General features: G+C 29.9%; 1 protein-coding gene across 3 annotated transcripts in view; it reads left to right on the top strand.

The window, feature by feature from the left end:
* LOC145259615 (FMRFamide receptor-like) overlaps window positions 1-16,566 on the top strand; it is a 906,472-nt gene that overhangs the window by 47,845 nt on the left and 842,061 nt on the right. Inside the window, exon 2 of one of the 3 annotated variants that reach the window (XM_080117273.1) lies at window positions 15,121-15,147. The exons of the other annotated variants lie outside the window; for them this stretch is intronic. The gene's annotated coding sequence lies outside the window, so the exon portion shown is untranslated. The remainder of the gene's footprint in view (window positions 1-15,120; window positions 15,148-16,566) is intronic. 3 annotated transcript variants of the gene reach the window in all.

Below are 16,566 nucleotides of genomic sequence, written 5' to 3'. Positions count from 1 at the left end.
AAATAAACATCCGTCCGCTACTCGTAGAGGACTCAAACGTTTGTTTGTAAACAAATCGCGAGCTTCGCATTATTTCAGCTAAATTAAGTAGCGAGTAAGATAATTTACGAGAGTGCTCTACCGAAGAGGGGAGCTTTATAAAATATACTTTAGTCATCGACATGCAGACCTGTTTCGTTGTTTCACAACTCATCAGTGCCGCAAGACTAAAACCTCTCCCAAGCCGAGGATCGAACCTAGAACCGTCGTGATGACAGTCGGCAGTCCTACCCCCTGACTACGGAATCGGTGGCCGAAATTAAACTGTCCGAACGTCTATTTAAATAAACATCCGTCCGCTACTCGTAGAGGACTCAAACGTTTGTTTGTAAACAAATCGCGAGCTTCGCATTATTTCAGCTAAATTAAGTAGCGAGTAAGATAATTTACGAGAGTGCTCTACCGAAGAGGGGAGCTTTATAAAATATATTTTAGTCATATATATATATATATATATATATATATATATATATATAGTCATATATATATATATATTTTAGTCATATATATATATATATATATATATACAGAATACAGAATATATATATATATATATATATATACAGAAAGTTTACATGAGTAATCAGTACTGTCGGTTTCAAAGCTGATAATAGAGGGGACGTTTTATATACTTATATCAAGTTCTCTTCAGCCGATACTTACCTGCTTTATAACCGGAATTTAATCGTATAATACTTTACAAGATTTCGTTCAACTCTTGTTTTTCTGAACAACTAAAAATTCAAACTATAAAATAAAAAAAAAATCCGTTTAATGGTTCAGAAGCTAAAGCAAACAAAAGAAAAAGAAAACGAAAAAGAAAGGGAAAAGAAAAAGAAAAATAGACATTTTATCTACTTAATTTTTTTTCCGTTATATGTTATTTTATTATATTTGAACTGTATTTAGTTTATTCATTATAATAATTTAAACTTAAAATAAAATATAAATGAAATATAAAAATAAAAATTTAAATTTAAATAGATGAATTTTAAAATCAATAAGATTAAACAATATATATAAAATATATAAATAAAAAAAATTGAATGTAGGTTTTGTCTTTTTTACCGTCCAAGTTTATAAGAAGTGCTCTCCTTCTGTGTGCACAACTTTTCAGGCATTCGCTGTGCACATTTAAACAGTTTGTTCCTGGATTATGAATTAAGCGTAGATATATCATTTCTCAGCATTGCAAAGTGAGCATTGTTTCAATTTCACAGATCTGAAACTTGTGTTAATGTTTGAATCTATTCTACCCTGATTCATCAGAATAATAGGAACTCATAAACTTTAACAGAAAATAAAAGGAGTATGGGTATGATTTTTAAATCTGAAAAATCGGAAGACTGGTTGCAATTGCGTTTTGTTTTTGTTTCGCCGTCTTTTGTTCGGACTTTTGTAAACTTTGAATGGATTTAAAAATTGATAATTGCATAAATGATTCTGCGTTACGAAACAGATGCTGTCAAGAATTTAACATTTTAACATGCTCAAAGGATATACAGTAAGATGGAGAACATCTTGAAATTTAAAATATAGACATTTTGTCATTTACATATATACTACCCTGGGTGGTCGGCGTTGCCCGGGTGTTTGAAGGTGTATGTTGAGCAAAAAAAAAAATGTAATAGTACGCAAGCAGGCTCGAACTCGCACCGCGTAGGAGGAAATAAACGTGAAAAAAGGTGACGTATTTGCCATTGCGTACATCGCCAAACCGGAATGGTTTAAATTAATGCTAGACAAGCGAAAAAAGGGGATGACTTTCGAAAATATCGGAGAAAAAAGCGACCCCTCCTTGTAGAAAAGTGCCCAGTTTAGGATGAAAGAATTAGTGCTTTTGGCCAATTTTTCGACATTTGTCGTCCGAATAGTCCAGCGTCAAGTCAATACCAGTTGTGTGAAAATCCGTCGCCTCTGTCGAAAGTTTTAGGCAGACATACATACAAACATACATACATATATTTAAACAGATATTGAGATTTATATTATAGATTATATATATATTCGCCGTTATTAAAGTTTTCTTACTGGACAACGAGACAAAGCGAGAGAGAAAGAGAAAGTCTTTGAAGATAAATATAAAAAGAGAATGTGAATAGATTTCCCCTTATTACAAAAATGACACACGATGTGAGTTCTCATATTCGCATCGTTTTCAACGTTACTCTTATTTCTTTCGAAGAAAAATGTCTGTTTATTTTCTGATAAATTTACGTAAGGAAAAATTCAATATTGACATAAATATATTGATTGTTCTACGTAAACGAAAAAGTCTGTAAAAATGTACCAAAGTTTTATTATGTTGAAAGAACCGATTATCAAGGTCAATAAAACTTTGGATCTTGGAATATAGCGTAATTTGTATTCATATATATATATATATATATATATATATATATATATATATATATATATATATATATATATATATTATATATATATATATATATGTGTGTGTGTGTGTATATATATATATATATATATATATATATATCGATTCTTTTGTTGAGTTTTTTTTACCGATAATACAGTTATTTGCGCCTGCAACCCTGGCGATCTAGAAAAATATTTTTCCTTAGAACGCTGACCATATTTTTTGGACGTAAACAAATTTATTTATTATCTTTTTACTTATAAAACAGTAATCTACTAGCACGTGTTTCGCGGTGTAACTCGACTGCTCTCAGAGTCGAACCTCATATCATATGTATTATGGTCGAGTGCGTTAACCGTTACACTACGACGTCATAAATGACCATACGTGTTATTTTTATCGTTTATAAAATTATGTTGAATTTTGTCGATTTTTTTACGATGAGACGGTTAATAGCGTCTTTATGGAAAAAAAAAAAATTTTTTCCTTAAAAGATCGCCCATATTTTTGCACGTAAACAAATAAACGAATATTATTTATTATTTTTTACTTAAAATCTGCACTTTATTATCCAAGATCTAAAGGTAAATGATGTCGAAGCGGATTATAAAGAATTATAAAGAATTATGACGCAAACAGGATTTAATGTTTGCTAAGAAAGTTTTTGATAAATTTATTCCTTTCGAACATGGAAACTAAGAAGAGAAATAATACTTTAACTAGCGGGACCTGCGGAAAATCCACAGGGGACTCATTTATATGTAATATATTGACGTTGGCATTCTGTAGATGTTCAGTGTAAATGGAGACACTCTGGTATTATTGTAGCTCTTTTGTTAAAACTGCAAAAGTATTTAACTAAGCTAGCACGAACGTCCGGCAAGGCCTGGTCGCAAAATACGCTTAAATATGATATTTTAATTCATGCATATTTCGTATATATTATCATAGTTTATGTTCTATTGATTATTATATATTATAAAGTTGCGATTTCAAAAATATATATCAATATGACTTGGGTGCATTAGCTTGAATCGAAACCAAAATAAAAACCTATGATATATATATATATATATATATATATATATATATATATATATATATATATATATAACAAATTCCTAATAAACCGCCCCCTTAAGTAAACACTTCATTAAATATCCACACTAACGTACTGTACTTGCAATAACCCTTATCCCTGAGTCGCTTCCGGGCCTTGATAAGTGGTGACCACTGTATATATATATATATATATATATATATATATATATATATATATATATATAACTTGAGTTCCTTCCGCCATAATCGAAACCGAAACCAAAACTTATGAAGAATTCTTGATGAAATTATTTATAAAAAATAGATGACTTGAATGCCATCAGCTATAATCGAAACCGAAACCAAAACTTATGAAACATTCTTGGTAGAATTATTTGACAAGAAATGGAATAGATTCCCGAATGAAAAATATAATGCCCAACGGATATAAATTTTTTAGGTGGAATGTTGTGACGTGGCTTGATCCATATGACTTCCAGTCATCCGGGAATATAAAAAAGTTGAACGGATTAGTAACAAAACCTCCTTGTTGTTGTTCTTCTTCCACTACTTAATAAAGTAACTATCTACATTTTCTATATGTATTGATCTTTTGTGCGATATTACACACATATACACACACTGACAATGCCACACACACACACACACACACACACACACACACACACACACACACACACACATATATGTGTGTATAATACTAAAATGTTAAAACAAACTCGACCGTATGAATTAAAAAATTAAAAAAAAAACGTTTTGTCCAAATATTATGAAGAGTTTATCTCCGCTATTTTAAAAGTGAAACATTGAAGAATTGGGTGTTCCCTTTCTATCTTATATTCTCTCTCTCTCTCTCTCTCTCTCTCTCTCTCTCTCTCTCTATATATATATATATATATATATATATATATATATATATATATATATATATATCTTTCTCTCTCTCTCACACACGCACACGCATACGCATATATATATATATATATATATATATATATATAATTTTTAAAATGTAATTATCCACTCACACGTGTTTCGTCGTCTACGACTCATCAGAATGGCTGTATCTAAAAAAATAATATATATATACAGCTCTAGGTGTATCAGAATTTTTGTAGGAATTTTTGACACCCTTAACACGAAACTGCGAATACAATATAAAAATCTCGGAATTTCTCTGTTAAAAGTGGGTTATTTATTTTCTTTATGGATTATACTTCCAAAATAAACTATTACAGTTGTTTTAAAAGTAATAGAAATATATATATATATTTTTTTTTAAAACAGTAATGAATTTTCCGAACTCAATATTTTTCAATTAAAAATCTATCAAAATTTTTCTATTGATTCTATTTTTACGATATTTTCAGGGTCAGTGTGAAATTTTATGTTCTTTCCAATAAATCGAATATAATATTTTAGACAAACGTTTTTTTTTTTAAATTCACGACCCCCCCATCCCAATTTTTAAGTGTCTATTAAAAAGTAAATACTTAATTTAGTAACCCGAAAGTAAATAATTAATTTACTCACAAATTGAAGAGAAAAGGTCAATACATAATATATTCAAATTTAAAAAAAAAAAGACATAGTGTTCTTTTAGAATTTTACCTGTAAAGTTTGAAGTTTAAAACCTTTTTTTTAAACCACGTTATTTGTTTTTTCTTTTTTTTTTAATGGAACCTTGGTCCTTGCTCCTTTAATTGAAAAAAAAATTAGGGCTTGAATTACATTTTTCGAGGAGTTATAAGCTTGGAAAGACAGGGGGTCGAATAATTCACGCCTCCCATTTTGTAAATGTCTAATAATAATTAATTTAGACCCCCATAAGTACATAATTATTTACTCACAAATTGGAGAGAAAAGGTCAATACATAATATATTCAAATTTAAAACAAAAAAAACATATTGTTCTTGTAGAATTTTACCTGTAAAGTCCGAAGTTTAAAACCTTTTTAAAAAAAACACGTTTTTTTTTTTTTTTTTTTTTTTTTAATGAAATCTTGGTCCTTGCTCCTTTAATTGAAAAAAAAAATTAGGGCTTGAATTGCATTTTTCGAGGAGTTATAAGCTTGGAAAGATGGGGTGGAATTATTCGCTATTTTCACGAAATTTCTGACACTGCTAATACAGCTCCCCATGTGGGGGTACCAAATTGGTTAAAAGGGAAAATTATTCCCAACTCGCATTTAGGTAAAAATCACTTTCGTAAATGATTGAGTTCATTCAAAACATATCGGTAAAACCAAACAAAACAACATATATATATATATATATATGTGTGTGTGTGTGTGTGTGTGTGCGTGTTTAGGCCTAAAACTGCACTATTTGATCATTTTTAGCAGCATTTGACGCCCCCTGGGGACTTTTGGTGCTAAATGGGGGTGTGTGCAAATATTGAACTTATTCATTTTTTATGTCTCGTTCACTGTGCACTCATGGGGGACTATGCATGCTTCACTTGTTTATCTGGGAACGGGCACGATTCGAACCTGGCATGTCAACATTATCAGCCGGCGTTGTTATCTACTTAGCTAACGTTACCGCTGCTTTCACCTAATGCTCATTGTACAGTTTTGTTCGCCGGTGTAGGTTTATTGCTTTTGCTGAGCATTATTCATTCGTATGAATCAGATGATTATATAGTTGGCATTCGTTTCCTCGATATCTTTCTAGTTAGAAATATTTGTAGAAAGACATCAGGCATTTACGTGAAGGTTGCCAACATCATAAGTGAATGTGTTTGTGGAACAAAACGGATTCGAACTTTACACACCCATGGTAACAGTCCGTGTCGTTAACCACTCAGCCTGGCCCTGTCGGTGGGGGATTAGAATACACCGACTGCCCCCCTGCAGAGGGTAAAAGTCCCTCAATGGGGGACCTGGATATGACCTTAAACTATATCCAGTGGTGAGGCCCCAACTTGTGGGCTTTGGGGAGTGTGGAGCCATCCTTTAATTACCATTGCTCCCAGGTCCACTCTGACCCGGAGTGGTAGTACCTGTTAGGGTTCCAACTATGGGTTAAATAGAAACCGACTTGAAAACAACAAATATATTCTATTAAAAAATTTTTCTTCAAAATCTTTGAATTCGGCATTAAATAACCTGAAAAGGGTTGATATGCCGTAAAACAAAAACAACCAACCAACCTAACCACTCAGCCATTATTAGGCCAATGGATTAGGTTTAAAGTAGTAAGTTGGACGATGATTGTCGACATAATGCGATTGGAAACATTTGGTAAGCCTTTGTAGAACGTTTCTTAAGAATGATTAATTTTCCCAAAGGATAGTTCGATAAGCATTCTCCGCCCACTTCCTTAAACAAAAGCCGAAAAAAACAAAACAAAAAAAAAACAAACAAACAAACAAAACAACCTTGAAAGATGACCATGTTGTAGCCAATGTGAAAACAATCTCGCAGTATCTTGCTCCATAGGTGGGAGTTTCTAATAATAATAAAAAAAAACATCAACAGAATATTTGTGAAAGGAACTAGATGACCGCGGCGAGACTTGAACGGGTCATGCGGAGTTCACGAACTGTGTCGGTAACCTCATCACGATTACATCACTTCCGCCTTGTAGGCTTGAACAGTACTAGACAGAGGCGTGCATACGCTGAAACATGTGCGCATCTGCAGAATTATGTGTGCAGCATTTGTTTTGCTCGTGGCCAACTGCCGCATCATGTAAATTGAATACAAAAAGAAAATAACCTCGGGCAGTAAAATGCGTTAATACACCCGATGCATATACGGAGATCATTGGCACACACACACACATACATACACCCACACCCACACTTATATTTTGTTGGTGCAAAAATAATGTATTTTTATATATATAATTAAAAATTAACTTAATAAATAACGACATTAATTTTACACAAACCTAACACACACACACACACACACACACACACACACACACACACACACACACACATATATATATATATATAAATATAAATTCAATTAACTTTCTTGAAGTTATATTTTCGGATTTTACCGTCATTGGATTATTTATCTTTCACCAGACTATCCATTCACGTGTAATCACCTTTTTCTTCACCATATACCCTCTGCGTCACTTTTTTGTTCTCAAGTAAGATCTTTGACTTACTTGTTGTTTCATCAAATACTTTTTATGCAAAATCCGATCCCGCATTTTGCTAATTCCTACCCTCTGATGAGAAGGAACGTATTTCTTCGAAACTCCGCGGATTAAAGACTATCCACTTATCAAGTGTCTCCTTTTCAGATTAAATATGTTTGTAACTCTTTTTCAAAGTGTTTTTTTAACATATTTTATTAACTGTTTGCTCCTATATATATATATATATATATATATATATATATATATATATATATATATATATATATATATATATATATTCTCTTAGTCTGAAATGCTATTATATATATATATACATACATATATATATACATATATATATATATATATATATATATATGTATATATATATATTCTCTTAGTCTGCTTGCCTACTTTTTCACGACTATCTGTCCCGGCGGAAGTTGTGTCTGACTCTTTAGCAGGATAAGATGCAGCGAACTCAGAATTATGGTATCCGTTTGATAAACAGGTTTAGATTAACAGGAATTAGTATTAAATGTAAAAATAAAGACACATTTACCCATACTCAACCATGAATTTGATATGAAGCATCGATTCTAAAGAACAAGTATATATATAAGAAAAAAGTAGTTAATAAAGCGAGTACATATATATAAGAACGAATAGTTAATAAAACATGTTAAAAAACAAGTTGAAAAGGAGTTAAAAACATATTTAATTTAAAAAAGGAAACACTAAATAAGTGGATAGTTCTTAATCCGTGGAGTTTCGAAGAAATACTTTCCTTCTCATCAGAGGGTAGGATTTAGCAAAATGCGGGATCGGATTTTTCTTGCAAAAGTATTTAATGAAACATCAGTATGTCATAGATCTTACTTGATAATAAAAAGTGAAGCAGAGGGAATAGGGCGAATAAAAAAAGTGATTTCATGTGAATGGATCGTCTGGTGAAGGGTACAGTATCCAATGACGGTAAAATCCCAAAATGCAGAATCCAAGAAAGTTAGTTTAATTTCCATTCGCACAAGTAAAATCCAAGGGAACCGCGTAATTGGAAGATGATCCAAAGTAATACAAAAGGCAGAAATCCGTGGAATAATTCACAAATAGATACAAGGAAAAGGGAAAGAATTCCAATAATATTATTAAAAGAAAGATAAAATGTGCGTAAAAAAAGGAATGGAAGAAATTTAAAACTCGACTGTCGAGGCAAGGCTAAATCTAAAACTATATATATATGTATATATATATATATATATATATATATATATATATATATATATAAAATACTATATATATATATATAAAAAAGGAGGGAAAAGATCTACCTTAAACCACTAACCTAGTTCTAAAACAGATCCTTTGTTCGATAAAATGCATGCCCATTGGCTGATAGAAGGGGGCGCGGTGGATACTAGAAAGCTGATTGGCTAACTAGAAATCCTCAACATATATAAAAACAAGAAGTAACCACAAAATTCGCGCATAAGCCTGACGAATCCTACAGTGGATGAAACGCAGAATAGCAGTGTAGCTTAGTCGCCATATATATTTTATAAATTACTATATATATATATATATATATATATATATATATATATATATATATATCTTACCATGTCCCGATTTCAAATCTCGCTAGATTCAGCCACTCTGATGAGTCGTAAACGACACGTGTCAGTGTGTGTATATATATATATATATATATATATATATATATATATATATATATATATTATTTCATAAAATCAACAGTATCTTCTCTACAATGCAACCTAGACTATAATGTATTGTGGACTAAGTTACTGCGGGGAGGCATGTGAAACGTTCTATTTGTGCACCGCAATGGGCCCCCTACTAGATCAAGCAATCATTGGATTTGACTAAAAAATTGGCGATTTGACTCATTTCGATGATAATAAAAACATGTTGATCATCATTCAATCTCGGGCAACTTCCTGCTTGTTACCCTATATTAATTATCTGGACAGATCATTTGAAATCAGTGAATTTTGCTTACTTGGTGTCTTATGAATACGGATCAAATTTAAAAACGATCCAGAATACAGTGGAACGTTTAGATACAAAAAACTCTACTTACGAAATTTTCAACTTACGAAACCTGAGGTGTAATTTTTTTCCCCCTAAATACGAAAACATTTTCTTCCCCCTTAATACGAAAACATTTTCAGCCACCAAATTCTTCCACCGGGGCTTTATTCGATTATTTTTTTTTTTTTAGGAATTGTTTGGAAATATTTGCGTTTATTTTTATCTGGAAAACATTTTTTCTTGGACTTGAAATAATTTTTCTACTCTTTTTCCCATTTTTTTCTTGGAAGTCACCATTTATCAAGGCCCAAAGGCCATTCGAGGATAATGGTTAATGAATGTAAGGTGGTAGTGTAATAACAGTTAGTGGTGTAAATTGGGTAGAATTTTATGTTTTTTTATGAGGACAGTTCAACAAGAACTTGTTTACATTGGATTTTAAAGCTACAATGTTATATTCAACCGGTAAGCAAGCCAGCAAAACAGTGGTTCACAAGCAGGCAGTTGTGAAAAAGAAGCTTTGTTCATGGAATCTGCATTTAGATTTAGTCACAGACGGAGAGTGGGGGAAATCGTATATAGTGGTTGGACCTAATCGAGAGTTTTTTTGGTAAAAGTTTGGCAAAGGAACTATAGATTGGAGTTCAGTAGAGCACTTGCAATAAAGATAACGATAGAACAGAAACAGGCACACAACTTCTCTTCTATGGTAAAGAGGTTGCAGGAAAGAGAAAAGAACATCATCTACTAGATTTCGAAGCCGGTTTTGAATTCTAACAAGGCTGGATAGTGCGCACCGAGCAGCTCCTGCCCAGATGTGACAACAGTACTGCATTTTAGAACATACTTGGTTCTTACACAGATAAAGAACTGCATCGGCAGTGAGATACCTACTAGAGCGATGGAGTGATCTAACTATGTTTCCATCGATATTGGCAGCAGATTAGATGCATTAAGATTATTTAAAAAATTGAAAAATTAACGTTCGCATTAAAATTTCTAACACATTTTGAAGAATGTAAATTAAAGAAAGATCTTTTGTTTTAATTTTTTTATCGTTCGTCATCTAGAATTTTTGTAATGAGTGGAGGCATTTGTTACTACTTTCCTTTAAAATCGCAAATAAGAAATTATTTAATCCATTTCACATTGGAATCTTTTACTTTCGCGCATTTGATTTGACTGACATCATGACCTTGCGAGTAATGATTGAAATATCGATTTAAAAAGTTATGTTCTATATCACAGTGATTTTTTTTTATTAAATAAAATACTATGTTTAGATGTCAAAGAAAATTTTTTTAAAATAGCATGAATTTTAGTGTTTAGTCATTCTTTTGTTTTATGGTATGGAATAAATTTTAGTGTTAAGTCATTTTTTTGTTTTATGGTATGGCAGAAATTTTTATGGTTAGTCATTTTTGTTTTATTTTATGGCATGAATTTTAGTGTTTAGTTATTTTTTGTTTTATTGAATGGCATACCTTTTAGTGTTTAGTCATTTTGTTTTGTTTTATTGTATGGCATAAATTAAAGTGTGTAGTCATTATTTTGTTTATTGTATGGCATAAATTTTAGTGTTTAGTATTTTTTTTTGTTTTATTCTAGGGTATAAATTTAAGTTTTAGTCATTTTTTGTTTTATTCTATGGCATAAATTAAAGTGTTTAATCATTTTTTGTTTTATTGTATGGCATGAATTTTAGTGTTTAGTCATTATTTTCTTTTATTCTATGGCATATATTAAAGTGTTTAGTTAGTTTTATTTTATTGTATGGCATAAATTTTAATGTTTAGCCATTTTTTGTTTTATTCTATGGCATAAATTAAAGTTTTAATCATTTTTTTGTTTTATTGTATGGCATAAATTATAGTGTTTAGTCATTTTTTTGTTTTATTCTATGGCATAAATTAAAGTGTTTAGTGATTTTTTGTTTTATTGTATTGTATAAATTTTAGTGTTTAGTAATTTTTTTTGTTTTATTCTATGGCATAAATTATAATGTTTAGCCATTTTTTGTTTTATTCTATGTCATAAATTAAAGTTTTAATCATTTTTTTGTTTTATTGTATGGCATAAATTATAATGTTTAGTCATTTTTTTGTTTTATTCTATGGCATAAATTAAAGTGTTTAGTGATTTTTTGTTTTATTGTATTGTATAAATTTTAGTGTTTAGTCATTTTTTTGTTTTATTCTATGGCATAAATTTGAGTGTTTAATCTTTTTTTTGTTTTATTCTATGGCTAAAATTAGTGTTCAGTCATTTTTTGTTATATTGTATTGCATAGATGTTATTGTTTAGTCATTATTTGGTTTTATGGCATAAATTAAAGTGTTTAGTCATTTTTTGTTTTATTGTATGGCATAAATTAAAGTGTTTAGTCATTATTTTGCATTATTTTATGGCATAAATTTTTGTGTTTAGTAATTTTTTGTTTTATTGTATTTAATAAATTTTAGTGTTTAGTCATTTTTTTGTTTTATTCTATGGCATAAATTAAAGTGTTTAGTTATTTTTATTGTATGTCATAAATTTTAGTGTTTAGTCATTTTTTCTTTGTTTTATTCTATGGCATAAATGAAAGTGTTTAGTCATTTTTGTTTTATTGTATGGCATAAATTTTAGTGTTTAGCCATTTTTTGTTTTATTCTATGGCATAAAGTAAAATGTTTAGTCATTATTTTGTTTTATTGTATAGCATCAATTTTAGTGTTTTGTTATTTTTTTGCTTTATTGTATGGTTTAAATTAAAGTGTTTAGTTATTTTTTGTTTTATAGTATTGTATAAGTTTTAGTGTTTAGTCATTTTTTCTTTTATTCTATGGCATAAATTAAAGTGTTTAATCATTTTTTGTTTTATTGTATGGCATAAAGTATAGTGTTTATTCAGTTTTTTGTTTTATTCTATGGCATAAATTAAAATGTTTACTCATTTTGTTTGTTTTATTCTATCGCATATATTTTAGTGTTTAGTCATTTTTTTGTTTTATTGTATGGCATAAATTTTAGTGTTTAGTATTTATTATGTTTCATTGTATAGCATAAATTTTAGTGTTTAGTCATAATTTTGTCTTATTGTATAGCATAAATTTTAGTGATTAGTCATTAGTTTGTTTTATTGTATGGCATAAATTTTAGTGTTTAGTCATTTTTTGTTTCATCGTATGGCATAACTTAAAGTGTTTATTCATTTTTTGTTTTATTGTATGGCATAAATTTTAGTGTTTAGTCATTTTCTTTGTTTTATTCTATGACATAAATTAATGTGGTTAGTCATAATTTTGTTTGGCATAAATTTTAGTGTTTTGTCATTTTTTTATTTTATTCTACTACGTAAATTAAAGTGTTTAGTCATTTTTTGTTTTATTGTATGGCATAAATTTTAGTGTTTAGTTATTTTTCGTTTTATTCTATGGCATAAATGAAAGTGTTTAGTCATTTTTTTTTTCATTGTATGTCATAAATTTTAGTGTTTAGTCATTATTTGTTTTATTGTATGGCATAAATTTTAGTGTTTAGTATTTATTATGTTTCATTGTATAGCATAAATTTTAGTGTTTAGTCATAATTTTGTCTTATTGTATAGCATAAATTTTAGTGATTAGTCATTAGTTTGTTTTATTGTATGGCATAAATTTTAGTGTTTAGTCATTTTTTGTTTCATCTTATGGCATAACTTAAAGTGTTTATTCATTTTTTGTTTTATTGTATGGCATAAATTTTAGTGTTTAGTCATTTTCTTTGTTTTATTCTATGGCATAAATTAATGTGGTTAGTCATAATTTTGTTTGGCATAAATTTTAGTGTTTTGTCATTTTTTTTATTTTATTCTACTACGTAAATTAAAGTGTTTAGTCATTTTTTGTTTTATTGTATGGCATAAATTTTAGTGTTTAGTTATTTTTCGTTTTATTCTATGGCATAAATGAAAGTGTTTAGTCATTTTGTTTTTTTTTCATTGTATGTCATAAATTTTAGTGTTTAGTCATTATTTGTTTTATTGTATGGCATAAATTTTAGTGTTCAGTCATTTTGACAAAAGTTTTTTATGCTTCAATTTTTTTTTATTTTCCAAATATTTACTCGTGGTATTTGGTTTAGTTATCTTGTAGAGAAAAATTGTTCTTTCTGTTTTTGTCTTTGCAGGACATGATTGAGTTTTGCAAAGAGGAAGAAGAGAAAATAACATTTATATTGGGTGCAATTTTTGTTAGGAAATATTTTTAGACATCCTGGGCTGATAATATAGAAAAAGAATAAGAGAGAGAAAGAAACAGAAATAGAAAGAGAGAGAGAGAGAGAGAGAGAGAGAGTGTGAGAGAGAAAACAGAAATAGAAAAAGTGAATGAGAGAGGAAGAGGGAGAGCGAGAGAGAGAGAGAAAGAAACAGAAATAGAAAGAGAGAGAGAGTGAGAGAGAAAACAGAAATAGGAAGAGTGAGAGAGAGAGAGAGGAAGAGGGAGAGCAAGAGAGAAAGAAAGAAACAGAAATAGAAAGAGAGAGAAAGAAAGAGAGAGAGAGAGAGAGAGAGAGAGAGAGAGAGAGAGAGAGAGAGAGAGGGGGTGAGTGAGTTTCGGCTACTACACCACAAGTCATTAAACAGGAATTAAACAGGATTCTTTGAATTTGAAATTTTTAATATTTCTTAAACTTAAGAAGATTACCATAATCAAAATCATTTAATGGATTTTGACCAACATTTTATTCTTGACTAACAGAATGACCCGATGTTTTCCGGGATTTTATGTGGATCAACGAATGTTCCACACTTCCATTTTTTTGTGGTTATCGAAATCGGTGAAATTGCCCATTTTTCAATCAAATCGTATGATTGCCTGCTCTAGTCGGGGATACATTGTGGTGCACTGGGAAAAGATTCACATGCCTCCCTGCAGTGAACATTCCACAATACATTATATCTAGTTTACAATCTCACTGTTGAAATCCTGCTGTTGATTTTCTAAAATTATTGATATGTAATAGTTGAAATAAAATTTTAAAATGCAAAATTCGAGCATCATGGTTCAATTGTGTTGTAAAAAGAAACATTTATTTCGAACAGGCCCCTGTCATATAAAAAGTACCTACCAAGAAATCCCCCCACCCGTGTATGCGGTGATAAAACTTCTAAAATGCACTTGTGATATTAGGCTGTATTAGGGTGTTACCTTTCCTCAAAATCAGACTGTTCGCACTTGAATTGGATTTTTTCGATTATCGATTGTTGATACTTATCGGGGGCATTCTGATCGAAAAGCTATCTAAGAACACTCCCAGACACATAAAGTACATTTGTGTGAAATAATTAAAAAAAAAATCAGCCTAACCGTTTCGGAGGGAACGAAATCACATGCACATACAAAATGCCTTATTTTTTTTTTAGGAATTGTTTGAAAATATTTGTGTTTATTTTTATCTGGAAAACATTTTTTCTTGGACTTGAAATAATTTTTCTACTCTTTTTCCCATTTTTTTCTTGGAAGTCACCATTTATGGCATAAATTTTTATGGTTAGTCATTTTTTGTTTTATTTTAGTCCATAAATTTAAGTGTTTAGTTATTTTTTGTTTTATTGTATGGCATGACTTTTAGTGTTTAGTAATTATTTTGATTTATTGCATGGCATAAATTTTAGTGTTTAGTCGTTTTTTTTTGTTTTATTGTATGGCATGACTTTTAGTGTTTAGTCATTATTTTGATTTATTGCATGGCATAAATTTTAGTGTTTAGTCATTATTTTGATTTATTGCATGGCATAAATTTTAGTGTTTAGTCTTTTTTTTTTGCTTTATTCTATGGCATAAATTTTAGTGTTTAGTCGCTTTTTTTTTGTTTTATTCTATGGTATAAATTTAAGTGTTTAGTTATTTTTTTGTTTTATTGTATGGCATGACTTTTAGTGTTTAGTCATTATTTTGATTAATTGCATGGCATAAATTTTAGTGTTTAGTCATTATTTTGATTTATTGCATGGCATAAATTTTAGTGTTTAGTCTTTTTTTTTGCTTTATTCTATGGCATAAATTTTAGTGTTTAGTCGCTTTTTTTTTGTTTTATTCTATGGTATAAATTTAAGTGTTTAGTCATTTTCTTGTTTTATTGTATGGCATGATTTTTAGTATTTAGTCATTTTTTTTTGTTTTATTCTATGGCATACATTAAAGTGTTTAGTGATGTTTTTGTTTTATTCTATGGCATAAATTAAAGTGTTTAGCGATTTTTTTGTTTTATTTATTAATTTAAAGTAGAGACAAGGTTTGATAGTATTATGTCCTTATCATCTCCTAAATCTTGGTAAGAGGACACAAAAAGGTTGTAGAAAAATGATTTTTGATGGGATGACCCGAGGCGCCATTATATAATGCTAGATGATGTTGATATGCCGTAAAATATCGCACAGCCTTAAAGGCATGTATAGATAACGCATGTAACTTGTTATGAAATGTAAGTGGTTTTATTTTTATTTCATCATCCTTCCATTCGCTTTTGAAATGATGTATTAATTCCGCCATCGTTCTTAGCTAATCCACATATATTAAAAGATTACGAATTTTGGAAGCAATTTGTTTCCCATTACGAAACGATTTCGCATAACGAAAATAATTACAACCAGCAGCGAAAAATGCGATAAGCCGACTGGCATGAGATCTCGTACTGTAGAAGATTTCGGCTGTGAAAGCTGAAAAAGCATTTTTGGCAAAAGCGCGCACCTGCATTATCAAATGTACAAACATTTCATTTGAATAAACTTTTTGAACCTCACATCTTGTTTATACCTAGGCACCGTGTACTCAGAGGTCGTTTCCACTAAATCTTACACCTGTAAAAACAATGATAATTATCAAATGTATTAAGAGGTTTATATTAATTTATTTATTGCGGACTATTATTCTCATCTTTATTAGTTGTTGTTTCAGGACGTTTCGGTC

This window comes from Euprymna scolopes, chromosome 35 (assembly GCF_053919585.1).
Source record: "Euprymna scolopes isolate OS-2025 chromosome 35, ASM5391958v1, whole genome shotgun sequence".
In the NCBI taxonomy this organism is placed as follows: domain Eukaryota; kingdom Metazoa; phylum Mollusca; class Cephalopoda; order Sepiida; family Sepiolidae; genus Euprymna; species Euprymna scolopes.
Note: the sequence above shows the minus strand (reverse complement) of the source record. Positions and strands in the feature narration are given on the sequence as shown.